The sequence below is a fragment of the Corvus cornix genome, chromosome 1A (assembly GCF_000738735.6).
Source record: "Corvus cornix cornix isolate S_Up_H32 chromosome 1A, ASM73873v5, whole genome shotgun sequence".
NCBI lineage: Eukaryota > Metazoa > Chordata > Aves > Passeriformes > Corvidae > Corvus > Corvus cornix.
In genome coordinates, this window is record NC_047057.1 from 53594097 (window position 1) to 53621512 (window position 27416).

The 27416-nt window shown below is 42.7% G+C and overlaps 1 long non-coding RNA gene across 1 annotated transcript in view; it reads left to right on the top strand.

Annotated features, from left to right (window-relative positions):
- The window catches only part of LOC109146094, an 81427-nt gene extending 60664 nt beyond the window's left edge, over positions 1 to 20763 (top strand). Inside the window, exons 5-6 of the long non-coding RNA XR_005604641.1 lie at positions 14402 to 14860; positions 20669 to 20763. This is a non-coding gene — a long non-coding RNA (uncharacterized LOC109146094). The remainder of the gene's footprint in view (positions 1 to 14401; positions 14861 to 20668) is intronic.
- The last annotated feature ends 6653 nt before the right edge of the window (positions 20764 to 27416 follow it).

The window sequence follows — 27416 nt, forward strand, 5'->3', positions numbered from 1 at the left end:
GGCACACAGGATAGGAACTACCAAAAAAAATTGTGAATTTACTGTTTCATCACTTAAGAAGCAGTGCTTGAGCTCGCCATTTACTGCTTTGCTCTATTGTCCCCAAGCTGTAGCTGATAACAAGTTCACAACCAGGAACTCTGGATGTTCATTTGTCTCCAGATTCCATCACTTGCATATTTTATTATAATTTAGCTATTTAAACAGGGATGTTTCATCTCTCCCTGTTATACAGCCACAAATCTGCTTCCTCCAAGCTGCTAACTTATAGCAAACTTCTGATTCAGTCTGCAGTTCCTTTGAGCTCTGAGAACCAAACACTGTGGTTTAAAAAGATTAAAACCAGAGACGAAACCTGATTGTTCTTCCATGCATCTGCTTTAAATTGGTTGTTCTGTTTATTTTAGAGACTTCCACTGGTGAAATGAAAAAGCCAGCACCCATTCTGCAGAATTAGTCTTGCTACATTGGGCTTTATGCTTGCCTTTTATTTACCCTTCTTTTTAAGAGCATCAATGAAATGTTGCCTGCATTGTAAAGTCAACATGACTAACAATTAGCACATGCCATTAAATTAAGTGCTACCTCTAAACTGCATTCTGTAAGTTATAATCAGTTGTGGTTTAGCTACGGATGACTGGTCCAGGGTCCTGCTCACTTAAGGGCCACTCATCACCTTACAATATACCCTTGTCAGAAGGTGCACACGCACAAATGCCATTCCAGTGCTAGCAGCCCTGTCTTGTCTTGCCAGGGCTCTCCCTGTGTGCCCAGCACTAGCAGGAACACTTTTCCATGCTCTACAGGGAATCAGTAGTGTGATTCAGCTCTCCCAGGATTTAGAAAGAGAGAGTGAGCCCCAGGGGTGCCATGTGATGAAGGAGAGGGACACCTCACTGCCTGGCCTAAGGTGACACTCAAGATGGATGAACCGGAAGGGAGAAACTCAAGTGCGGGCAACATAGTTAACACTGACTGGGACCCAGGGACAGATCTTCCATTTATGTCAGCCTCATTTCCTTACTCATGCAACCCTTCCACAAATCAGGGAGGTGAGATAAACCCTGCCGAGAACCAAAGCAAAGCGTTAGTGTCATTTAATTTCACTCGAATGGTCTTTGAGGCTTGACCAGCCTTCAGCAGGTTGATGTATCCCTGTCACTTGTGTTTTGGGGAACTGAAATATTATCTTAGCAGCACAGCTTTTGTGCTGTGATCTGTGGACCACATGAGCAGCCCATAACTGCTCTTAAAGAGTCTTTAGAAGACAGTTTAATGTTTTGAAGTTCTATTGAGCAACTCAGTAAAATGGGCTTATAATTGCTGGGTGAGTCCCTGTGTCACTGCAAACTCTGTTCAAGGGCTTGTGCCCATGCTTTGAAGGGCCAGGGAGCTGATGTGCTCTCTTCTGATGCATTTGTGTACTGGGTTGTTTGGTTGTCAGCACAGAGCTCACAGCATGGCTCATCTACAAGGACCTGAAAGGGGGTTTTAGTGACGTGAGGTTCAGTCTCTTCTGCCAAGTAACAGAAAATAGGATAAGAGAAAATGGCCTCAAGTCACACTGGGGGAGATTCAGTTTGGGTATTAGGAAAAATTTCTTCGCCAAAAGGGTTGTCAAGCATGGGAGCAGGCTGTCCAGGGAAGTGGTGAATGCCACACCCCTGGAAGTGTTCAAGGCCTGGTTTATTGAATGAGAGCTTTGGTGGACATGTTTGGAGGGCATGTTTGTCCCTGCTGGGTCCCTCGTGGACCGCTTAGGCAACACTCTGCCAGCACCTACGTGTGCACACAGTCTCACCTTCGCAGGTGGTCATGAACAGCCGCTCACACACACAGTCTGTGCACGAACTGGAGACAGAGAGGCGAGAGGGGTTCTCTGCGTGCAATTCCGAGGCGTTTAATGGCAGCACCCCCGAAGGGAACGGAGGCAAGAAGAACCAAGAACTGAACGCCCGTGCCAGTTTTATCCCGAAAGCTCCCAAAGGCGGGCAGAGCATCCAAAACCAATAGTCTAAGGGCTAGGGGGCAGAGGCAAGGTTGAGTGACATAACAGGGCCAATGGGAGAAGGAATGGGCAGGGGGAGAGGGCCAGTGACCAGCAGAATCTAGACAAAGGGAGAACTTTCTAGCACAGCGTTGTAGGGAGAGATCACTTTTAGGGTAACTTGGGTGGTGTAAAGTGGACTTAGCCACTGCAACACTGGTTGAATGGGGTTTTGAGCTACCTCATCTAGTGGAAGGTGTCCCTGTCTATGGCAGGGGAGTTGGAACTAGATCATCTTTAAGGTCCCTTCCAACCCAGCCCGTTCTATGTTTCTGTTGTATGATTTGCATTGTAAGGGGTGTGATGAGTTTCACAAAGCAAAATCCTAGCATTTCTTTTTAAAGTGAGTAGACAATCCAAGCTTGTGGCAAACTGCAGTAGTCTGCTTGAGTCTGTGTAATGTATGGGGATTTGACATCCAATTGCATCCCAGGCCATTCTAGGGACAGAGATAATGTTCCTGGTGCCAGGCCAGGTTAAATGCATCTGCACAATAAACCCTGCAGATGCTCAGTTGGACAGATGCAGAAGCTTGATGTTATCCTATTCTCAGATGCCAAATAGAGCTTATTCGGTTCTTACAAAGCAAGGACGTAAGAGCCATGAGAAGGAAGTGGTTTACCGCAACAATGGCATCCATGGCTTGTAATGGCCTTCCAATTACAAGGAGCAGACGACTGTTCATCACAAACATTAGCAAGAGAAAGCTGAAAGAAGAGAAAAAGCAGCCTGCCATGAGCAGGAATAAAAAGGCTGTAAGTGAAACTGCATATTCTCATAGGCTGATACACATCTGGCACGACTCTGCTGTAATCAGCAGTTAGCCTGTACTTGCACCCATCCACGCAACAGCTGAATCCAACCCCAGAAGTCTTCCCTGGTAATTGTGGCAAATACCACTTCACCAAAACTTCTTTTTTGTTCTCCCCAGAACACTGGGCTTCCTCCCTTCCCAAACAAATCTCTGCTTAAAAGTTATAACAATAAAGTTTATGCTCTTTCCCTGCTCATCTGACACACAGTTTATTTGCCCAGGAACTTCCTGGCAGGGTGGAGGGACCCGAGGATGTATTAAGTGTAAAGAAGGCCCAAACCCACAGTGTTTTCAAGCCTCTTCAGCCAAATGCTGTGTACCACTGGGGAAAAAGAAAACAAACACAAACCCCTGAGGTTTTAGTGAGCCTTTCAGGGTCGTCTTGTGAATGTGGTTTTCTAGACATATCCATGTGGTTACCAGTAAGACTTGCTTTAAATGGTTGTTCAGTTAGCTTTGGTAGGTAAAACTGATATTCCTAATTTCTCATTTGGATGTTTCTGGCTGAGACATGCAGAGTATGTTAGGTTAGGGAGTATACCACCTTCAAAACACTAATAGAAAAACCTCAGAGAGCTTCCATCTGTCCCAGTCATGTGTGACCATAGTTGCGTTACAAAATTGCAATAATAATACCTTCTACTGCATCCTGCCACAAAGCTTTGTGACTGCTGAAAAACACATGTGGGCAATGATGGAGGTGCATCCAAAAGGGAGCAGTAAGTTGCCTGTCACCCAGAAACTGCAGCTGCTTTATAGCAACCCTAATAAGTAAATAGACATCTCCCATGCCAAGGAAGAAATCCCATATTAATCACCAGCAACAATGAAAAAGGGTCACTTTTTATGTTTAAAATTTTTATTTTACATAAAGCTACGCTGGTGAAACCACTTCTCTTCATATTCTTATGTTTTTCTGATGAGGAAATGCCAAAGATACATGGGAGACATCTTTCTCTTAGTGCACCACCTGGGGACATGCAAAGCAAATTAACTGTTGTACTTGCCCAGGATCCCAAATCTTCACAGCAGCACCACATGGAAAAAAGGCAGAGTTGTGACCACTCAATCTCTACCAGGTACCCCCTAGTACAAGAGTGCAGCTGTAGTGCTTCACTAATCTGTGCAGGGCCTCAGAGAAATAAATCTCACTATTTAAACTCTCACCAGTCAGAGGAGGTGTGTCCAGCAAGATGCAAACCAGTAACGTATCAGTAAGGCACTGGCTGCTACTAAGATACATTCCTGATAAATGAGTGGCCCTTCTTGAAAATATGGTCAAACCTTTCTAAAAAAATCAGTTTTTCTTAGCTGGTTGATAAGAAAGTTGGTAGTTTCAGTCCAAGACAAAGACATGAATCAGAAGCCATGAATCAAATGACTATCCACAAGAGATAAATTTGGTTATATCTTCCCTAGCTCAGCCATGCCAAAGAACTTCTTAGCTTAATAACACTGGTCGACACTGGCATCAGCCCAGTGGTTCCCAGCACTTCCTTATTAATGTGAATGCTTTTGACTCAGCACTTCCACAGTTCCATAAATATTGAGGCTGACATAATTTAAGCTGCAAAAAGCATTTATAAATATTAAAACTCAATAGCAAAGCTAACCTTCTGCTTGAGCTAAGCTTTGATTTATGCACTGAAGGTTTCTACTAACCAGGCTACAGGATGCCTTCAGCACAAAAGTGAAATTTTCATTTGCTTCTTCCTCTGTAATAAAACAATGCCTGGAACCAAATCATCAGCCTCCAAGTCTGAGTTGTTTGGTTTGATTTCCAGTCGTTCTGCATTGGATGCAGCATAACTCACTCACTATACTGAAGGTGCATGGAGACATTGAGAATAAGGGCAGCTTTCACAAGGCAACCCTTCTATGTTGCTGCTAAAATAACTGTCTCCAAGCAAAACCTGCTACCAGTCCTGAAAGTTTAGGGATGTGAGACAGGCCCAGACAAGATGGATTTCACGATAATATCACCCCTGTCACCAAGGATCATGCACACCACCTACTGTGCCCAGAGCATTATACCAGCATTTATTCAAAGCAATGCCAGATTTATGGCATTGCTACAATAACTATGAAGGAAAAAGAGTCCCTCAAGATTAACAGTGTAGGTCATCCATGGCAATCTCCCTACTCCATGATACTGAGTTACAGTGAATTCACTGTAACCATCTTTATTTAGTGCAAACTGAAAACTCCATCTAGTTCTTTCAGTGAGTGAAAATGGCCCTGCAGTTAAGAAATATGATCTTACAACTTTTCCTTTTTAGTGCAGCTTCTTCACAGTAGACTCAAAACTCCGTTTAACTCATCTTGTCAAGGTTGACTCAGCAATTTTATTTCTATACCCTTATCAGCCATGTAAAATAAAAGAAGTATTTTTATGAGAAAAATATCTTTTGACATAGTTAAAGTAAGTGTTCAAAAGGTGTGTGTGGTACTGAAAATTCAGTTAAATAGACTAATACAAGTCAATTTAGTAGAACAAGGATAAGCAAGAAGAATGCATTTGGGAAGAGAGTAGAGACTCTGGGGAAGGAATAAAGCAGGGGGGAAAATCAAAACGAAAGAACTGATGCAGCTCCTATTGCAGATATTTGCTGCTGGGCACCTCTGTATGATAAGTTTTTCAGCACAGTGATTCAGTCTCTGCTATAGGCAAGGTAGAGCAGCGCTGTCAGCACTCTGAATACCTTTGAAAACCTTTGGTATTCTTCAAAATACAGAGAGACAGGAATAGACTTGCAGCCTTAATGGTTACTGCAGTGTGAAACATGAAAGTTGTAACCTACAATGAAAAGTCCCAAAAGTCAGTGAAGCCACTGCATAGGATGGTTTGTGTTGCTTTGAGAGACCCTCAAATATCCTTTTTCAAGTTTCTGGCAATAGGAACTCTTTCTTCACTGTGCAAATCCAACTTCACTACATCAAGAGCTGCAATGGTGATGTGAAAAGTGCTGCACCATGGGTGCTTACTCAGCATCCCAGTCAGTGGCTTTGGAGCTGGTGGCTCACCTTTGGGCCGAGCTGACCTGCCTTAGTGCATCAAAGCTGTGAATATGCACCACAGGCCTGGCCTGCCAACACCCATCAATGGGAAGAATGGTGTCCTCAAGCTGTTTCTCTTCCACATCTTGTGTCTCCTCCTGCAGCATTGTCCCCCACAACCTACAGAGAGATTCCTAAAAGTAGCACTTCCAAATAGAAAGTGCATGTCTGAACCAGATGGTTGGTGCATAGTGAACATACAGAAGGGCCAGATTTGATTTGTGTTTCATTAAACAACTCTCTGTGATATATTCTGATCTATCCTTCAGCAAGAGACCGGGCACAAGGCTGGGAACATGGAGGTGTGGAAGTAGACTGGGCTGAAATGATAGAAGCCGTGTTTCCACAGCACGATTAAAGGGGATGAATGAAAGAATATACCTCAACCTAAGCATGAGCATAGTCCAAAAAGTCTCTGTCTATTAGGGAGAAGAGCCTGCTGACAAATGGCAAAGGAATGCATAATCAGGTTTTGTCAGGTTTGACTTCATAGGTCTTTCTGCTGCAAGTTCTGCCTCTCAGATTTGATACTCGGGGCTGGCCATGAAACAAGAATTTTTGTTTCATAATTCAGAAGGAGAAATAAGAAAGAGGTTTTTATTTTAAGTTTTTAAAATCTGTTTTCATTACATACCAGAACAAAACCACTGTATTTCCAAAACTTTCACACATAAGGCCCAGAAAGGAAAGACAATAGGGGCCAAGCAACAAATAGGCCAGTGCCTCGGTGATTCCCCTCTGGAGGGGAAAACTTGGCTCCCAGCCAGACAGGAGAGGGACAGCAACTTGGACTCCTCCACCAGAAGGCCAGGGATGGCCAGGTTTTCTCCCTGCCCCCCACACTCCTTTAGTTAACTCTCTCTCAGTTCTGCCCCCATCTCCTTGGAACCTCTCCACTTCATGTAAATAATTACATATAAACCAAGCTACAGAGAATGAGAGTATGCAGTCCAGTGGTTAGGAAGTTCCTGGGAGATAAAAGGGAGCTGCAGATTCAAGTTCTTGCTCTGTCTGATTTGAAGCTGATTTCAATTAAGTATTCATTGGAAGAAAGAGAAATGGCCGGTGCAGCTTGGCGGCCAGGGAACCACTCCAAATCAGAGCAAGGACTTGAACCTGGGGATGCACTTCCCAGGGAAACCTCCTAAGCACTGGCAGATCGATCAGCTCTCGCACGTGACGCAGGCGTGGGACGGAGGCTGAAGCACTCAGCCAGTTCTGGGGGAGCTGCCTCATCTGGGGCCTTTGCTCTGAAAGGAAACCCATCGGAAGGCACATATCCAGCCAATGTGCTAGAATCATCATGTGAACCGATGTACAAGCATGTCTGTTCGCCTCACCCCACCATGGAAGCCCCCACACAGACAGTCTCCCACCAGAATTGGAGAAAGCTGAGAAGTTGACATCAGGCATCTCCAGAGTAGGACTCGCTTTCTCCTTCCCTGCAATTCCCCTACCAAACTAGGAAGGTTTTCTGCCAATGTTACAGTTGAAACAGATACATTCTCTCAACAAGTTCCAGAGAAGCATCATTTTCAGGTGGAAGAGCTGGTTTTGGATTGTATGGGACAGATCCAATACTAGTAAAGAATAGCAAAATTATCATTCATAATGCGGGAAATGGAGAAGTACTTGACAAATGTTTCTGGTTTAGATTCAGAAGGAAGCAAGACGATATATTCAGTCTCACTTGATAGTTACTGTTCCACTGGCAATTAGCGATGATGTTAAACAGCAGTCGTTAATAACATTTGTAAACCTGCAGGACTTGATTACTGTCTTGGTGAAGATTGCCAGCTTGGCTGACAGGAGTAGATGCAAAAAGGAAAAATATTTAGATCTTATAAGGTGTTTAACTCCCTCCCACATAACAATCCATTAGTGTTAAATGGCTTAAAAGCTGTCTAATGAACGTGTTTCTAGAAGTATTTTAAGCAGAATCACTCTCATTCAGCGAGGTGTTCCATCTGGAGTCTAGAGGGGGTTCTATTCTTTGTGTCGGCTACTTCTGTCACATACCAACAGTGTAGACAAAACCAAAACAACCGTGGTAGAAGTTTGAGACAACACAAAAGGGATGTAGGATGATAAAAGTGATGGGGAAACAACTTTGTTATAAGGATTAATTCCTTGTCATTTCTATTAATTGCATTTTCAGAACCAAATGTGAGTCATACATCTTGCAACAAAAGCTTTATGTCACACTTTAAGCTACAACCAGCGATTCAGATACAATTAACTTTGCAAAAACTTCATGGTCACATTAGATAATCAGTTGAACATGACCCTCCAGAGCAATTCTGATCCTTAGATAAATAAGCAGGGGAGTTTGAAAGAGTCAGTGAATAGCTCTAGTGAGAATATTGCTGAAATACCACATGCAGTTCTGGCATCCAAACTTTACAAAACGCATTCAAAATTTGGAAAGGATTCAGAAAAGAGCTACAAGAATGATCTGTGGTCTGGAAATCAGACTGAGACTAAAGAAGTTTAATCTGATTTATCCCAGAGAAGTTTAAGAAGTAATATGATCACAGCTCACAGGCACCCAGATGGTAGAGTAACTATTACAACTATGAGAAAGAAAATTGTAACTGTAGGTGTCATATCTAGTGTAAAAGGCATAATAAAATCCACTAGGTAGAAGCCAAAGCTGGACAAAATTCAAGTTTGGGGCATATATTTTCTCTAAACTGTGAAGGACATAAGGATTGAATACAATGAACTGAATTGTCTATCTCACAGTAGTTACAGAAAGACTAAAAGCTGTCCTTTATTATGGACAGGAAAATTCATGAGGTACTGCAATAAAATTTGTAGATGTGTCACACAGGAGGTTGGACTAGAGGATAACCATAACCTATCCTGGGTTTAAAAATCTCTGAATGTATAGCTATAATTGCCTTTCTAATGGAAGATGGTCACTGGCTTTACTATATAATTTCCTACGTGTCAGCATCTGTCAGTGTTGGACAGCTTAGGTATATAATTATGTAAGAAGAACCTTGTTAAATATCCACTGCTAAAAATAACTTCTAAGGAGCTTTAGTTCTATTATTGTAAGTTAAATAAGAGTCCTGCTGCACACTGCAGAAAGACATTGCTTATCTTCCTATAATAACATGGAAACTTTGGTTCTCCAGAATATTCACTTGAGTGGACTATGATGATTTTTACTTTCTCCTCCAACTAATAAAGAAGTTCTATGTTTTTCTTTAAACCAAAAGGAGACTACAAGAACTCTCACAGAAAAAGGCTGTCTTTTATAAAGACCAATATCCCTTTTGAACATTTTATATGCCAGTCACATCAATAAGGGACATGAAGGAAACTCATAGATACTGTTATTCACTGTTCGTTTCATCAGTCTTGTAGGTACCATCAAGTGCTACCCTTACTGTTATCACTACACAGTAGGAGGAGGTTCCATTTTCTGTAGGAGATGGCTACAGAAAGGCTGAGCATCAAGAACTTACATAAATTGGATGTTAGTGCAAAAAAACTTCCATAAAGAAGGCAACAAAAGAAAACTTACCTTTCTCTAGAAAGCCTGTTCTGGTTCAGGAGTGCTCAGTTCATAAACACTTCAGCAAATCTTGAATGATTAATGGCTTTCCTTGGCTTCCAGTACAGAGCAGATGTGTCCTTGCAGTTGTGGTCAGGTCTTTCTTTGAGTTTCAGGATTCATTGAAGCCAGAAAGGTATCTAATGCAGTAGGGGGGAAGAGAGACTTTCCACTGATACTGTGTGCAAGAAATTTCCCCCACAGTACCCCTCCCTATGGTTTAATAATCAAAGCAGAAGCAGAGGTGTCAATGGTCTAATCCTCATCTTACAGTAACTTCATACCTTGATCTCATTAGCAAAATCCTTGGCCTCATAACAAATGCCATGCTGGCACATTAGTCCCCTGGACAGGACGCTGACAGCTTGCATTTAGTGCTACAGTGGCAACCAGCTGAGGCAGCATCTGCCAGTGATCAGGGTGCTCTAAGAGGCTCCACTTACTTCTCTCTTAAGTCCTCCTAGCTCCCATATCTAGACTAGGGAAAATCCCAGTATCTCTCACTGTATGATAGCCGCTACTAAATACTGACTATTCATAGTGTCACTTCAGTGTAGACTTCAGCCTTTCTTCTATATGATATAAGTGGCATATCCTTCTTCTCATGACACTGAAACTCAGGGGTGAGACTTCAGCTTGCATTTCAGCTGACTTCCAAAATTAAGCATATAGATCTTCATTTGGCTTCACACATATAATACCTTCCAGTATGTTTTGCCAAGTTTAAGAACAGCACTTTCACATTTTGTTCAGAATTTGTGCCTGGCACTTTCCACTAACAGAAGGTTATATTTGCCCACATGCTCTGTATAGGGCTATGGTGGACCTAACAGACCTAACTCTCTCTAATCTCTAGTGTAGCAGACTAGACCTCTCTAATATCTAGCAGAACAGTCCAAAGCAAGAAGAGACTATACTATTGATTTAAAAGGCATTGCTCCTAAATGGACAGAAATCTGGAATTGCTACTGAGTAAAGACTGATGCTATTTATTGTATTGCAGTGGTAATCTCACACAGGAATTAGTATTTCAGCATACTTGGCATTGTAGTCTCACACTTGCATTAAAATTTAAACTTCATGATCTTCTTCTACTCCGTCCACCTCTCAGTAATGATCCAACATAGTATCTGTGAAGGGAAAATATCAGGCTGTTCTGTGAAATTTTGAAATACAAAATCATTCTCATGAGATGAAGAGAAAGTTAAAGATTATGTAGGATAAATTCAATGAGCCATAGCAATATCACCTGCCCAGTAATTTTGTTGCCCTCCCTTTTCATTCTCTTCTGTTTCAGCATGCCCCGCTTGCCCACTTGTTAAAAAAAAAATTTAAAAAAGACTATGTCTTCTTTGCAGAGCTAAGCAGGGCAAAAGACTGTCTGGGCATGATCAACTTGGGTGTTGGAGAGCCAAAATAATAAAACTAGCAGATGCTTAGGCAGCAATATCTGCATGGATGTATTGCAAAGGGTGTTTCTCACTGTCCCACCCCCAGGGCTACACTGACTTTCAGGGCACCAAGGCCACATGGAATCAGCTGTGCAACCCCACCGTCACCAGCAGTGGGTATCAGCAGCTGGGGGAATGTTCCTGACACCTGGGACACGCCTCCCAGCAAAGCTTGTCTGGAGACACAGTGCCACATGCTGCACAGCGCCGTGGCCCTGCTCCAGCTTGGGGCCGCCATGCAGCTGGCAGAGCCCCAGCAGCTGGGGAGCCCACACCGCAGACGGAAGCAGGAGACGGGGTCTGGGAGCATCAGCCTTGTCCTGACAGCCTTTGACTAGACAGGTCTGGTTACAGCAGCTGAAGGTCTGATCTGCAACACACAAATCCAGCATGAACAATACAAAAATGGAAAGCATCCTGTACTAGGGGAACATCTGTTTAGGCGGTGAAAACCCCGTGGAGTGCATCATTCTGGGTGAATCAGCACAGTTGAGATGGCTGTTCAGCTGCCCGAGTGGCTGGTTTAATTTTTTCCCAGCTTAGCTTTGTGCCATCACTGAGATTTATTATCCGCGGCACTGCACAATTCCAGGAGGCGCGGTTATCAGGAAGTACTTGGCTCCCCAGCTCTGTTACTGGGCTTTGCACTGCATAAATTACAAGGTGTGCACTGCCTAGCAGATAAGCAGACCCTCTGTTTGCCTTGTGTTCTGAATTGTCAGTCCTTACTGTATGCCCATGTTGGTACTGATAGCACTGAACAAGATCGAGATTCTTCGCTGACGTGAATTGACATTGATCCGTCAAAATCAGTGATGCACTGTGGATTTTCCCTCTCTAAGCATCTTTCCCATCTTCAGAACTCTCTGGATGAAAACTGTTGGGTTTCAGGAACCTGAAGGTCTGATATTCTCTGTAATTAAGCTGTCACTGTTAGTTTGGATTGTCTTGGCCCTTCTGCAGTCACTGTAGATGGGAAGAACAAATCTTGTTCTTTGGATGCCTCCTCTGACAAAACAGAGCCATGGCCAGTTGACACAAGATCACTATTAACAGCTTTATCAAGCTTATGAAAATGAGTCCCGGAGAAAGAAAAGACCCTGCAGCCTTGAGATGAGTTCTGGAGGGCTCTATTGCCTCTCCTGCTGTCCTGAGGTTATGCCATCCCAGGGCTGCTCAGGTGGGGTATAAAATCACAATTCTAATTTTTTTTCTCTGTCTAGGCAAGGCAGTGATTCCCAAACTGATTTCCCGAATTGTGCCAGGTCCATGTATAGGTCAGCTGGCTGATATTGCTCTTTGTTATGCATATCAAAAATTTATCAGCAAATTAAACCAGAAATGTGGTCATAGAAAATAATTCAGGAGGAAAGAAACCTGTTTTGTGATACAACTCAGAGCACTTGCACTTTGTGACATCATCTTTGACTGAAAATGTCGGTTTCCAGTTTACTTCTGAGCAAAAAAATATTAAAACCACTTCCATATACAGTAGACACTTTAGAGGTGGTGAAATATTGCAGAAACTCCAATTCTTTGTCAAAGTTGGAAGTTATAAAGCAAAATTTTGATAGGTTCCACCTGGATAAACCTTGAAAAAAGAAACCTGTGCCATTGCTTTATTACTCATACCTCAGCAGTAGCCATTTTGTGACCATGGATACAGAACTCAGATGTAAGCCAGGATTCAAAGAAGGCATGAATCTAGTCTAGCACATAAATCCCAACACCTTGAAAGAGAGACACGAATAAACATTTTTCTCCTTATAGCCTATCCTATAGTTATAACCCAGAGCAGACTACTATAAAAGATGATCCTCATCTTCTTCAAAAAATACCACTTTCCAATTATTTAATTAATTAATTCCAACTAGCAACCAGTTTATTGGTGACCTGAGACATGGAAAACGTGGAAATGTGCTGCTCTTGAAGAGACTGGTCTTTGATTGAATGACACTGAATTCTCCAGAAAATGGAACAGTGCATTTTTTTAACAGCCAGGGAATAACAAAGAAATCAGCTGACCCTAATCTTGACGTCCTTTTTCAAGCAGAACTCAGTTCTTGGCAATTTTATCTGACTTAGTGTTAAACAAATGCGAAGCAGAAATTGAATAAAAAGATCAGGTTGTCAGCTCATAACAATAAGTTGCTAAGTCTTGGCATACAATAAAATCCAAATTAATGGAAAATGATAAAAAGCCCACAGGACAGTCATCTATCAAACTGACGCACTGCATTGCAAAGTATAGTTTACCTTATCTATGCTGTTTAACATGTTTTGAGTAATGTGACTACTCAGCCTAAGGGACAGATCTGCAGGCCCTCATATCACCTCCCTCCTAGCACTTTGCTCTGCTATTCCTGAGAGCAGCATGCTGAAGATGAATACTTGCTTGAGTCACCACCTTAAGACCAGCACCTTAAGTCCAGAAATGGGAAAAAGATTACCACAGTGTTTGTTTTCATCTCCTGTAAGGATCTTATCTTCCCAAGGTTTTGCATTACTACACAGCCTGGCAGGGCAGGATGTAACAAGTAACTCTGACAACAGTACAAATGTGTCACTGATATGTCACTCAGTTGCTATCTTATTATGCCATATTTCCAAAATAAGAACTGACTGGTTACAAATCACAAAATCAATAGAAGATACTTGAATCACAGTGGGGACAAAATAATTATTCTTGAAACTGCGTATTTTCAAAGAGAATTCCTGCGAAGAAACAACTTTTAAACGTAACTTTATTAAATTTAGTGTTTGAATACTTTTCCCCTTGGTAAAGACCTTTTATCCATTAATGCTGGAAAACAGCCTTTTGTGGGATTCATTCCAAATCAAATTTAGGGGAGAAGCAGGGATAGTGTGTTCACAGACACATATGTGCAATTAAATGAGTACATGCTCTCATAACAAAGAGCCAACTCAATTACCTCCCAAGTATAAAGCTTACAAAGAAGAAGATGTGAACTTTATTCCAGAATGTTTACCAAGCAAACATAAGAGAAAGAATGTGGAAGAAATTTATGTGAGAGCAAGTACTTCATACCTTATAAAACCCCCACTGGCTGATTGCAAAAAACTCTTGGAAATGCCAATTAGTCAGGTGTCTCTTTGCCCTTTTTAATTCTCCTGCCTTTATTAAATCAATATCTCAGACAACTTAATGGCTCCCCAAAGTCTAGGTCAAACAGAGAGGCAAGAAAAGGTGGAATTAAAGGCTGTGCTTAATTTTGTGCCATGATCTAACTGTGGGTGAGGAGCGAAGGAATGATTTCGCCTGATTAAATAACGAAATATACAGTGCCTTGAAAGGAAAATTTGCCTTCACTTACAGAACTATGGAGATAATCCCTGACCAAAAACCATTACCACTGCTGGTTGCAAAGTTGTGACAAATTCTTTTCAGAGGCCTTTCATTTTTTTTTCTGCCCTGCATATAGTGACTTTTATCTCCTCTCTGACAGCACCCTGTGAAGGAGAACCTCAAGACTGAGTCTTAGCCCTAACTGCACCCAAAGCCCCTCACCTTCATGGGCTAAACAAGCCTCTGCTGCCACCGAGTTTGCCTCAGCCTTTTCCAGCAGGTGTGTGAAATCTGGTCATGGCACACGAAGGAGAGCCGTTACCCTAGACTTTTGTCAGGTTCAGGGACACTTGGGAATTTGGAATATCATAATGTGGAATACCATACATGAGAGGGAAAATTGCATCGGTGGAGCAAAAACACCCTGACTGAGAAGAGTAAAAATGAGGAGGACCAATCTCATCCACAGCAAAGTTTGCAAGGACAGAGCCTGAGTTGCAAAAGCTGATACAATTCCACCAGCCTTGAGAGAGGTACCCACCATTTGCATCAGCTGGAGACCTGGCTAAGGAGGTGCATTCCAAGCTACTACTTTTTGAAATGATGGTATTGAGTCAAGGTAAGAAGTGAACTATCTGTTGAATGTTCTGTTTTCATCCCTCTTGATTTGATAGGACTTTAGAGCAACAAGTTGCTTAAATTAAACACTTCAGCTTGATATCTAAAGAGGGGATGAGATAATTACAACCTAATCCTACTAAATCCTCTCTTCCCATCCCCTCAAGACTGCTTACATTCTTGCTAAGAAAGCAGATCTTCCCCAACTCAAAGATCAGACTCGTAGGAAAGACTATTTTATAAAAAGCGGTGTAAATATGTAAAAATAACCCCATGCATTTCTGGGAACCTAGATTAGATTTAAATGCTTCTCAGTAACATCTGCATGATATGAAAATGTTTAGAGGTCCCAAGGAGAATGAGAAGTGGGAGCATGCTTAATAATGAACTTTTTTCTTAACACTTGCTATCGACTAAAAGCAGAGAGGGAAAGCAGAGGCTGCACTGTGGTAAAAGGGCAGAGACCAAGACTGAGAGGGGCAAAAAATACACAAAGCCTTTCCCTTGATTTTGGAGATTAGTTAGTAGTTGAGCCAGACCACAGATCAGGGTAGGGCAGGAGGAGAATTATTACTGCATGTGTCTTTGCTTGGATAACATGAGGAATCACACCACTAGACACAAGAGAGAATGTTATTCTCCCAATGCTCCTGTAGCACAAACAGAGTCATCTTCAGCCTGGAAATGAATAAAATAAGATGCAAAGTGATCCTAGCAGGGTTTTGAAAGGCTAATTAAATTATTTAGAATGCAAGCCACAAAAAACAGCATCAGGTTTTCAAAGAAGCCCAGGTGTAGAGCTTTTGCTGTGTTGATGTCTTCACCTACTGGTAACAGAAATTGTAAAAAGTATTAATCAAGAATACTTTAATTTCAAATTGATCAGAAACAGTTCTTCCTTCTCCCTAGCTGCTTCACTTTCACAATGAAAAGTGGATGTTGAGAAGAGAAATGATTTTATTAGGTTGACTACAATGGTTTGTTCAGCAATGGTTTGGATAATTAACTTCTTAAATTACTGAAGTGAAAAATTAGCACTGAAAATCCATCTGAAAAATCCAAATACTTCACTTATCAAATGGTAAAATAATACAATTGCTTGAATGACTAGAAATTGCTTTCATGGATCTGTACAGTTATCAAAGCAGAGTACTTTGTAATGCAAATCCCAGTTTTTCATTAAGAACATTAGAAAATGGGGAATTTCTTCCATGTTTGAGCAAGACATCACTTTTTGCACAAAAAGGAGTGCCAAAAAAGAATTCTTGCTGCCATTTACATCTCCATGCCTCATGTCTGACTTCCTTGTTCTCTGAAAAGCAGTGTAGCAAATGAACTTGATCAACAGTTTTCAATGTGCATGGAAGAATGTGGCCAGTTCATGTTTAATACAGTTCTCTGACCTCTAGCACTAGATTTGGTCTGTACATCTCCTGGTACTTCACATGCTGATGACATGGACCAAGCAAGGTAACACAGATCTCTCCTCTCACTGAGAAGCCATTAAAAGTGTTTGTATTCCTCATTTGGCCAAATCAATTAATATTTAAGATCTCATGAGAGAACAACTGTTACTTCTTTTCTAGTATTTTTGCCTATCAGAACTTTAATGCATGTGGCATGATGAAAATTATAGTAATTTCTGTGCTTAGGGAGATTCAGCTGCCAAAATAAAAACTCACACCTGCACAATTCTGAGAAAGGAAGGCTGCACACCTTGGGGGGATTCATGTCCATGGCAGAGTTTCCTGGATCAGTGCCATTGTTTATTTTATACCCATAGACTGAAAATTCCTGGATTCTTCTGTTTGGCCTTCTATGAGTTGTAGCAGTGGTAAGTCATTTTACCTCATACCTAACATGTCATTTCCCATCATCTATTGAATACGCAACCACAAGAAGATGAAGCAAAAACACAGCTATTTCTTATCTCACAACTGTGTTTATTTTGAGCTAATCAGTCATACTGACATCTGTTTGGCCCTAATCCTGATTTTGCTAATAAGCCATTTGTGTAAATCTGTTCTGTGCAAGACATGCCTTACTGCACCCTGAAGACTGATGAATGCATTTTGGAAGCCAGTAATACTTTAGGATAAGTCCACATTGAAACTCCACTAATCTTCCAGTAAATGTTGTCTGTGAATGAGCTCATGAACCTCCAGAAGACCAACTTTATCTCTGGGGTCGAAGCCATGCAGTGGGCAAGTTTCCAAATAGGAAAACAAAGCAACGTCCTTACTCCCCATGATCTTCCCCCAGTCTCTGCTGCTGCTTAAAAAAAAGGTCCACTCTTTGATATGTGCCCTTGAAAATACCGTGGTTATTTAATTATTCTGTTTCTTGTCTCATGGTAATTCTCCTAGATCCTTGCTACAACAATGCTTCATATTTCTGAAGGCTGGAGCAAGCCAGAATGATCATCTGGTCTGGCCTCTTGCATAACATGCACCACAGCATTTCACTCTCTGATCTCTGAATCAAGCCTTGTACCTTGTGGGAATTCCAGGGTATCTTTTTTTTTGATTCCAAGCTCTGGAGAATTTACCACATCCTTGGTCATCCATTCCAGTCATATGTTGCCTTCATGGTTAGGACATTTGCAATTTGGATTTTTCTGATTTTTCACCTTTCTTCTGTCCTGCTGTGTTCAAGGCACAGTGAAGTCTCTTTAATATCCTTCATGCCATGCAAAACCCAGGAGGCCTCTCTGTCTCCTACTCAGATAAACACACCACCTAGAGCTGCTCACATCCTCAGCTGTCAGAACTGGATTTAACACCAAATTCTCTCTGATAACTCCTCTCTGACATCTCCACAGGTTCTCAGCCTTTGGTCTGAGGGTAGAAACCAGTACAGCAGGCAGTAGAACTGGGGAGGGTGGGACACATTTGCTCCTGAGCAGTTCTTCTTGGACACAACCCAGGCCTGTCTCACTGCCCTGGCCCCACTGCCACCTCAGACCACTTTGGTCACTGTTCTGCCTGGTGGCACCTTGTCACCACTTCCCAGGACACACTACTTCCTCACCCAGTCTGCAGTGTTTGTTCCTCGTCTGCCTAATCTCTCATTCCTCCTCTTAAAAAGCGTGGTTTTTCACCACTGGGCTTCCTGGATAGCACGGTTTTGCCACTCTGGATATAATTTTGGCTATGTATTTTCCCAGGAAATGCCACTTCACCTGGAAGCTTAGTATATTCTCTGTTACAAGAGAAAGCTTACAGTAATGAATTCTTATTTCTGTCAACATCCTCATGTCCTTATTTCTGTTAATTCCTTATGTTCCTTGAGAGGCTCTGGCTGGAAAATGGAGTCCAAAGACAGACTTCTCAAAAACTCCATATTGACTGGCTCCACAGGCTCCCAGAGTCATTGGGATGTGACCTTCACAGGCATGTTTCACAGGGGAAGCACAGGCATGGCTATGACAAAGCTATAGCACATCAGCAGTGACTGTATTCACATGCAGACATTTACTTTTCTTTCATCCTGCAGTGTGATATAACCTGTATTTGTAGCAGGCTCCTGTGGATGCACAAATAAGCATATCTGAAAACTGGGAGCACTAAAGCCTGGTTTTCTGCCATCCTGCCTGCCTGTGGACCCACAGTAACCCCACAAAATGTCATATTCATCTAGTCCTGCACCCTCTCCTCCAGATGAGGAGCACTGGCAGAGTCTCCTGCTCCAAATCAGATGTCTGCTTTCCAGATAATCCCAGGACCTTAGCAATGCTGAGGTGTTTATCCTTCAGCTACTTCAGCTGAAATAAGTCAACCACTTCAAAAGTTTCTGAGAGGAGGAGGAATGACACACAGGCAGGCAGACACTCACACAGATGGACAGTCACAAACTAAAAAGGGAAGGAGATAAATAATTTGTCTTGTGGGAGTTTGCTCTCAGTCACCTTACCAATCTTTTCTCCTCTACTTTACAATCTCTGCTGTGAAGTTGCTGGCTGCTCACCCTTGATGCACACTGAGACAAACCCTACCAGCTTTTTTATCCTTCTGGTAGTCACTCTTCTAGAAAGATTTATTGTCCTGGTAAATTCATGTAAGAGGAACCATTGAGAAAAGCTACAAAAAAGTGACTGCTTAGTGTACCCAGGCTCCATCTGTTGCTCTCAGCAAGTCTCAGGAAAGTACTGACAGGCTTAATTTGCTCTAAAAGACCACTGAAATCTGTGAGAGATTCGTCTGAAGCAGCTCACACCCTGTGAGTCTGCAAACCCAGAAAGCATCCCAAGAGCTTCATTTGGGACCATACTACACTAAGCACAGCCCCAGAGTTGCTGCAGCTGAAAATCAGTGCAGAAAGCCCCAGGGTGCCACTGAGGGGATTCCAGTCAGTGGGAAGGCGACAGTTCTGTCAGCCTGGGAAGAGCTTCACCTTGACTTGCCTGCACAATGGGTTTTCCAGAGCGTGGATCTGGCCAAGCGCCTCACAGCCACACCAGTCTGGGCTGGGATCACCCCATCACTCTTTCTCCCTGAGGCAGAAGTGCTCTGGCAACACCAGGGTAGCAAGGACAGACCTTGAAGCAGGAGGCAGAGAAACAACCCCCACGAGGTGCCAGGTTTGGTTTACAGTGATTGTTAGTGCAGTTAAAACACCACCAGCAAAAAACAGGCTGCACACCCAGAGTATCACACAAGGCCTCCTCTATCAGCCCAGTGCGAATTTGCTGCTCTCATGGGAAAAATCAAAGCGCCCAGGGCAGCAGACAGTCTGTTAGCAAGCTACAGAAATAGTGAGTGGCTGATGTCTAGACTCAGGAAAGGAAATTCCTGTCCGTGTTTAGAAGAGCCACACACAAGCACACACACACACACAAATAAAAAACAGGAAGGCATGTGCTGCTGAAGTCTGATAGCAGCCCAAGGGAAATGGTGTGATTTGGTAGAAGCAGCAAACCGGGCATCTGCTTAGACATAACCTGTCAGGCCTACTGAGGATGGTGCCCTGACAGACAAGTCTTAGAGAAACCTGATCCAGTACAGTAGCACAGCACTGCCTTCACAACAAATGTAGGGGGCAAGGCCTGGGGAGAGAGCCCAGACACATTAAACAGCTCAAGATCTCCTATGGGAGAAGCAGAAGGTTGCAAGTTTTCACAGTGGCTGAGAGAGATACATATTTGGAGCTGTTACAGCTTCTATCTTTTGGCCTGGGAGCCCATCTGTGTTCAGATGCATTCATCTCTCCCTGAGAAGGGAGATGGGTGATATGTGCATACCCATAAGACCCTAGAAAATTCCTGCCCAGACATATTTATCACATTACAATGACCTGTAGAAGTGCCAGGTTTTGGTGAGTATTATGTAATGTGGTTCCAACCACAGACTTTATATTTCTGCCATGATGAGGACCACAATCTCTTATCCAAAAAAATAAAAATAAAAAATGAGAAGGGTCAAGGGTCTGTAAATCATACTGACCTGGTTCTCTAGCAATACAAAGTGGAGTTTTCTTTGCCTTTTTCTTTCCCCCCTAAGATATTTGCTACTAGACTGGAGGGCACCCTGCTCCATTTAGCAAAGACCAGAACAGATTCACCAAGACTTGCCAGGCCTCAGACATTATGTGATCTGAATGCAATTTCTCCACCCAGTCAACAAACACCCTATGTTTATTAATTTCATAAGAGGCTAGTGGGGATGCAGGGAGGGAGGGAGGGAGGAAGGAAAGGAGGGAGGAGGGAGGGCAGGAAATGCTCTTTGACCAAGCAGAATGCCAGAGTTCAGAGAATTGTTACTAGCACATTATGCTGAAATTAAAGCTGGGCAATCTCTTTTTCATTTCGCAGCAAAACTTGCCTTAGGACTGGAAAACAAGATTTCTGTTCCACTGGGCTGGCACACAGCATACGACACAGGCAGGAAGAGAAGAGGAATTTACCAAGGAGAGGTCAGAGAATGCAAACGAAAGTGGTTTTCTTTTACAAAATAAGAGAGTTGGGACTATAACTCTGCCCCTGCACATTACCAGGTTATCTGCTGGCACACTCAAGCCATGGCAAACCCTTCTGGTTGACTGGACCACTGCGGCAGGCCCCTCCCACAGACAAGCCTCTGGTAGGAGAGGGCAGCTGTGAGCAAAGCTCACAGGCTGGTGTCCACTGAGAACCTGGACTCACAAAGTATGGCCAGCACTCTCAGAATGCCACCTCAGCAGTGCCCACAGCTCTTGGGCAAAATAGGGAGTGTCTAAGTGGATTCTAGAGAAAAATAAAGGTCAGGAGATAAAGAGTGCCACCCTCATGTCAATCCATAGTCTCCACATCCTTTTTCTCCACTGGCCTCAAATAAAAGTGTCTCTGAACAGATCAAAGGCTACTTAGCTTGGATCAGTGAGCTCTGCACCTTCCTGTAAGGATTTCTCTTATACCTGGTGTCTCACCCTCTTCTGAGATCCAGAGCTGAGCCTCACTGCAAACTTTTGACAGGGGCTGGGAATCAATGTTTGCTCCTTAAATCTCGTTCCTTGGCCAAAGGATTGCTTATCACAGCTCTCTTTCCTTACCTTGCATCCTGATAACTGCCTTCTTGGTTCACATTTGAAAATTTCCTAAGGAGCCAGCAGTGTTCCCACCTAAACAAAGAGACTGTGAAGAAGATGTGGATGCACTTCATCCACCTATGTACAAGTTAATGCAAGTTGTACTTAGTTCAGTCCATCCCACCATTTGCCTCCCACATAAAAGAGGCTTTTTGTTTTTGTTCAAGACAAGTATTTGGTTTAGAGTGTGAGGTACTGAGTGAAAACCTCATACCCTACACTATGCAGGAGAGGAGGCTAATGGATCTATCTAATTCTGTCTTTTCACCTTATACTTGCTAGATCCTGCACATCTGGTTACATTTATGTGGGATAAAGGAGAGAGATTTCAGGTAGCTCAGCTAGCAAAAAATCCTCAGTAGCTTTTGTCCTGATAAAAGCACCATCACATTATATGTGCATGACACAGAAGGTAATCAATTGTCTGTAAATGATAGTTGATACAGGACAGTGTTCCCCTCCAAGCTTTCTCTCAGCAAGATTCCGATCGGGAAGCTAATGCCACAGTTGCACTCTTCATTGATGAAGAGTTACACAAAAGGGATTTCAAATACCATGAACCATAAACCACCTCCTTGGAACCTATTCCTAGGAGCAGATGGCTTACACTGCTTGCCAAAATTTTTGTCCAGCATGGAGAGCATTCAGTGGATGCTAAAAATTAATATGTGATTTTTTTACCCTGCACCCAAGGAATGTGCTATGAATTTCTACACTGAACACCTTTCCTCTCAGTTGTAAGACAGATGAGGTCACCAGAATTACAGTAAATACGGAGCCCAGAAAAACTGAATTTCATGCTGATCCATCATGCTTTTTACCTGTCAATTCTGCTCGTGTAGGTGACAGTGACTGTTGAACAATTTCAAGACTGTAAAGTCACAGACTAATTGAAAGCTTATACAAATCTGGCAGAAGCCTCTTCCAGGTGCCTTGGGCCCCTATCACACCCTATTTATATACACACCCTTTGGAAGATTCAAAGTCAGCTAGTAAGGAGAAAGCAAGAATGCACCTGGATAAAGAAACACATCATCTGTTTATTTTCTTCCCTCTGTCCTTGCATCATACTCATTTCTTAATGGGTAAAAAATTTTTGCAGTCCCTTAAATTCCACACTCAGTTCCTTAAGTGTTTTTTAACTATATGGTGCAGCCAGGTGGTGAACCAATAACATTTTTCACGTTGGTTGACACAATTAAACACTATGATTTTCAACCACCAAGAAAAGTTGGCTGGTTGAGTAAGGGCAGTTTGACAACTGAGATATTTATGTACAGCCAAAATGAGATAGTGCCCTATATTTTAAACAGTTCAAGTCAGAGGAGAAAAATGTAAAATTGGTTCCTAGATAATAATGCCTAATCTTTGTTTTTATGGCACATTGCTGTGCAATTAAGGTTGGCTCATGAAAGCTGTGCGTGAGTACACTCAAATTGCTGAATAACCTCATAGATGGCAGGAAGGAAAATAAATATTCTACTGTTTATATTTTCTGAGGTAAAGTCTTCGAGATAAACAGTGTGTCAGGCTGACAGGTGTGACTTCTTTAGCCTTTGCCTGATGAATTTTTCATTCACAGCTGAGGCTGATAGCCCGAAACTGTTGATGGAAAAACCCCACTGTTCAGATTTTGATGGGAATATGAATGTCTGGGTTTTAGAAGGGTCTGACTTCTGTGCAAAGAATTACAGGCACTCTGCTGTGCAGGCATGGGGGGAGGATGGTGATGCAGTCGTGCAGGACTGGTGTCTCACTCAAGGTATGGAATATAAGAGCATGGAATTTTCTAGTATGATGATCAGATGCTTCTTCACCATGATACCTGGAAAGCAGAAAGGTTCTTCAGAGGCTTCTTCTTAATTCTTCATAAAAATCCCAAAGAGTCACACTACCACACTGTTCTTGATTTTGGCATGCTCTTTACTTGCCAATGTCCAGTTCTTTGTGGAACTGCAGCTTGTAAGCAAATGACAGGAGTCTTCCTCTGGTTGGTTGTGCTTGGTTTGTACCAGGATTTTAGCTTAGGTCAGCCCAGGTCCAAGAAGGACTGAAGCATGGATGGAGAGACATGTATTGAATACAGTTAGGAGAAAGACATGAGCAGGGATCATCTGTACAAGCAATTTCACATTTTTGAAGAAAGGCTGCAATCTCCAGGCTAACCAAATGTGAAAAAAGGCTTGCTGAGCCCATGCCAGTACATGGAAATTCCAAGAACAACAAGCTAATCCAATAAGATCCAATAAGACATTGAGATTGAGAAGTAGAGAGACAAATTGTGTTCATACTCCATGAAAATACAGAGCAATTGTAAGTCCTATAAACTCCCCAAGATTATTTTTCCTGTCCAAGAAAATCACTTCTGTCTCATATGGCTTGAATTTAAATCAACTAGCTTAAATCCTTGCCCTTAACTCAATCACTGAGAAAATAAAGAGAAAGTAGGATCGAAGTTCAAAGTGAAGCAGTGGGGCAGCACATGGAGCTGGGCACAGGGATGGCGTGCCAGGCAGACCCAGACACTGCCCCACCACTCCCACATGGGGCTTGGGCCAGATGGGGTTTGTTACCTTGAAAAGCTGTAACAACTGGGCCCAAAGGGGCACTCCTCCCCTGCCTGGGGTTTCCTAAGGACTGTCACACTTCAGAGGACTTGTCAGTGGCCAGTGGCCCCACGCGGATGCACGACAACTCCAAGATGTCTTTTCTGTATTGACAAGCATCCGCAAGTGTTTGGGAAGAGGAGGAAGGATATGTGTAACCCTTCACTGCTTCTCTTGCACAAAATATTCTACTGCATGTTAACAGTCTTCCCAGCTGCTTCAGGCATAGATCATTTCAAGTTTTTCAGAGTAATTATCTACAGAGTCCCTTTTCCCCCCTCTCAAACACCTGATTTATAAGGTGATGGCAAGGCTGTACTCCATCAGGTCACCTAGAAGTGAAGGAAAGATGAAAACTGAAAACTCTAAAATCTTTATCATTTTTTTAGGTGGTAAGTTACAAATATTGCTGAGGAAAGGCAAAAAGATTGGAAAGCTCTGAGCATGCCTTTAATGTAAAACAATGGGAAAATCAGGGCTAGGCTATGACTAAATTGCAGGAGAGTCTAGACCACACACACACACACACAAATGCATGAGTCAGTTCAGAGCTCAAGACCAAGCATGGACTTTTTCATCCCCACAGCTGACAACTGGGAGGATCAATTCTCCCCTAGAAGTTCCCTTTCACTTAGAAGAGTGAATTTGTAAAAAATCTGCTTTCCCTGAACATTCAGTACCTACCATTCTTACCCCAGCAACCATATGTGCATTAAGTTTTGCTGTTGTTAGCCCTGGACAGCCAATGGAGTTATGACAGTCAATTCCAAAAATCCAAAGAAAAGGGGTTTGGAACCAAGAAAAGACTGGGACCAGCAGACTCCTTACTGTCAGTGGCAACGCTCTGCCAACACGACTGGCAGTGACAGGAGTGAGCATAGGGAATGAAACAGAAATCCTCTACCCTTCTCCATTTACCACATTTAATCCAGGCTTGGCAATGCCCTGTAAACACAGAACCCCACATGGCTATTTTTTTTTCCAGAAGACCTGCTGTTCTGTCCACAGCACAGCATAACTGACATATATAGCACTTCTAGAAGGGCAAATATTTTCTCTTTTTCTTTTTTTTAAGACTGAGCTCTCTTTTCTTCTTGCTACCTGAACTTTCCCTGAAGATTAAATTGCACGATATCTCCTTTGATATTGTTTCCTCATTTCCTTAAAAAAAAAAAAAAATCAATTAAAAATAGCCACGAGGAAAGAGATGGTGTGCCTCTACAAGGCTATTTGTGTCAGATACCCTATGTTATAAATTTACATGCATGGAATAGTCAAATGAAAAGGCTGAAGTTCAGTTTAGAGGCCCATGCCAAAAGGAAATGGAATCACAGTGTTAGTTTGAGAAAGCATTAGGTAGAAAGAGATGCAGAGGCAGGAGGAGCAGAACATCCTTGTTTTGCTTTGCAGAGCCAGGGAGCACCCAGCTGAGCAGGGTGGGGGAAGATGAGCTCCCAGCTGGGCACGAGGCACAGCATGGCTGGCAGCCCTGCAGTTTCCTGCAGCCGGGAGGGTGTTCCTAGAACATCTGAAAGGAAAACTTGGCAAGTAATATGGGAGCTGGGTGCAAAGGGAGAAAGACTGGGGATTAAAAACAATCACTTTCCAGAAATAAAAACAAAAAACAGCCACCAATTTCTCCCTTGCATAACAGAGGATGTGGGGATACCATATATATCAACAGTATGATACACTCACTTCCCCATTCATGTTAGCTTGCACTGGCTTCTTCACTATTTATCAGAAGGAAAAGGCAGGAGTTTTGTTTACAGAGTGATAAAAATAACAAAGCCTGAACTGAGGAGCATGATGCCCCAGCTCTGCACCAATGACAAAAGCAGCTGGCTGTCAGGCACACTCCCCTATCTGCTGGCAGCACAGTGATCGAACACTGTGCTACCCAAGGCTGCAGCCACCCACTGCTGGTGCAGGCACAGAACATGACCTTTTCCTCCATAAATAACAGTACTCCATCCAAGTGTCATTATTAAATTCTTTCATGTGTGATGCAAGCCATTCCCAGGAATAAATAGTCTGGTGTGTGATTATGTAGGGTGGTTTTATTGGGAGACAGTTAAAGAAAACACTGCCCACACCAGATTAGTCTTGGACAAATCAGAGAAAACTATGAAATAGCATACACGTTTTTTAAAGTGTTGCGTTAAGCACACTTCAAAATCCCAACATCTGACTATTTGTATTCTTTTATCTGATGCTGCATAATCCCTAGCCTTAAGTTCCAGCAACTGAAAACACTTGAGCCTCAGACAAAATGGTTTCAGCCTCCCCAAAATCCCACCAAGTGTCCAGTTGGAGCTGACGGGGTGAGCATGTCCAGTCAGTGCTGACTCTAATCTCGTTAGGTACAGCCAAGGACTGCTGCCTCACAACACACAAAAGCAGGAGCTTGCCAAAGAGCTGGTTTGCAGTCCAAACCAATACTCAGACAAAAACAATTTCAAAATAGAAACAATGTCCTAATTATATCTCCCCGGAATATTAATAGAATATTACAGTCATTAAAAATAAACTTTCAAAAAATGAAGGTCTTTCCAAGGGCTTCAGCCACTGGCCTCTCCCTCCCACACATTCGTACACTCATTGCCTTTACTCATGTGTTGTCATCCTCAAGCTGCGAGAGGTCGCACATTGACCCTGCCAGACCAGAAGAGGTACAGGGAGGTCTCCACCCACACACAGGAGGAATGTCAGATTACACCTCTTATTTGAGGAGGTGGAGGGAGTCTGAGCTTCCTGAGAAAGAGGCTCAACTCACATTGGTATGGCCACCTACGTTTTTCTTCCGAATTCCTGTGCTTTAGGGAAATTTAGGCAGCATTGAGCAACTCTGCTGCTCACCATGTAATGCATGGTACACGTCACTCTCTCTTTTGTCCATATAGGCTTTAGCTGTCTGGGCAGGAAAGGGAATTCTTTGTTTAAATCAAAAATGTTTCAGGGTCCCCTACATGTCATTTAAATAATAACAACAATTATAAAAATATTTCTGATTTACCTTCATGTGATGACACTAAGGTAATTCATTTCTCCTTGCTGCCTGTACTAGCACAGAAGGGAAGGAAGACTAGTATGAACAAGCTGCCCCATGACAGGGGACAGTTTTCCTTTTACCTTGAGTCCTCTCACTTGCTTTTACACCTTCACTGCACCCACAAGTCTCTTGTGGGAGTGAAGGAGAGAGAATAACTCTGAGTAACAGACACTACACATGCACATGCACATGCACATCACAGTGCATTACTGGAAGGTGTTTGGACACTGTCACCTATAAAGTGTACATAGGAGAGAACAGCAAATGGGGGCATCCTCCCCATGTTCCTCATTTTAGAGGAATTATCCAAATGGTATTCGAAGTAGTGTCAGTATTTC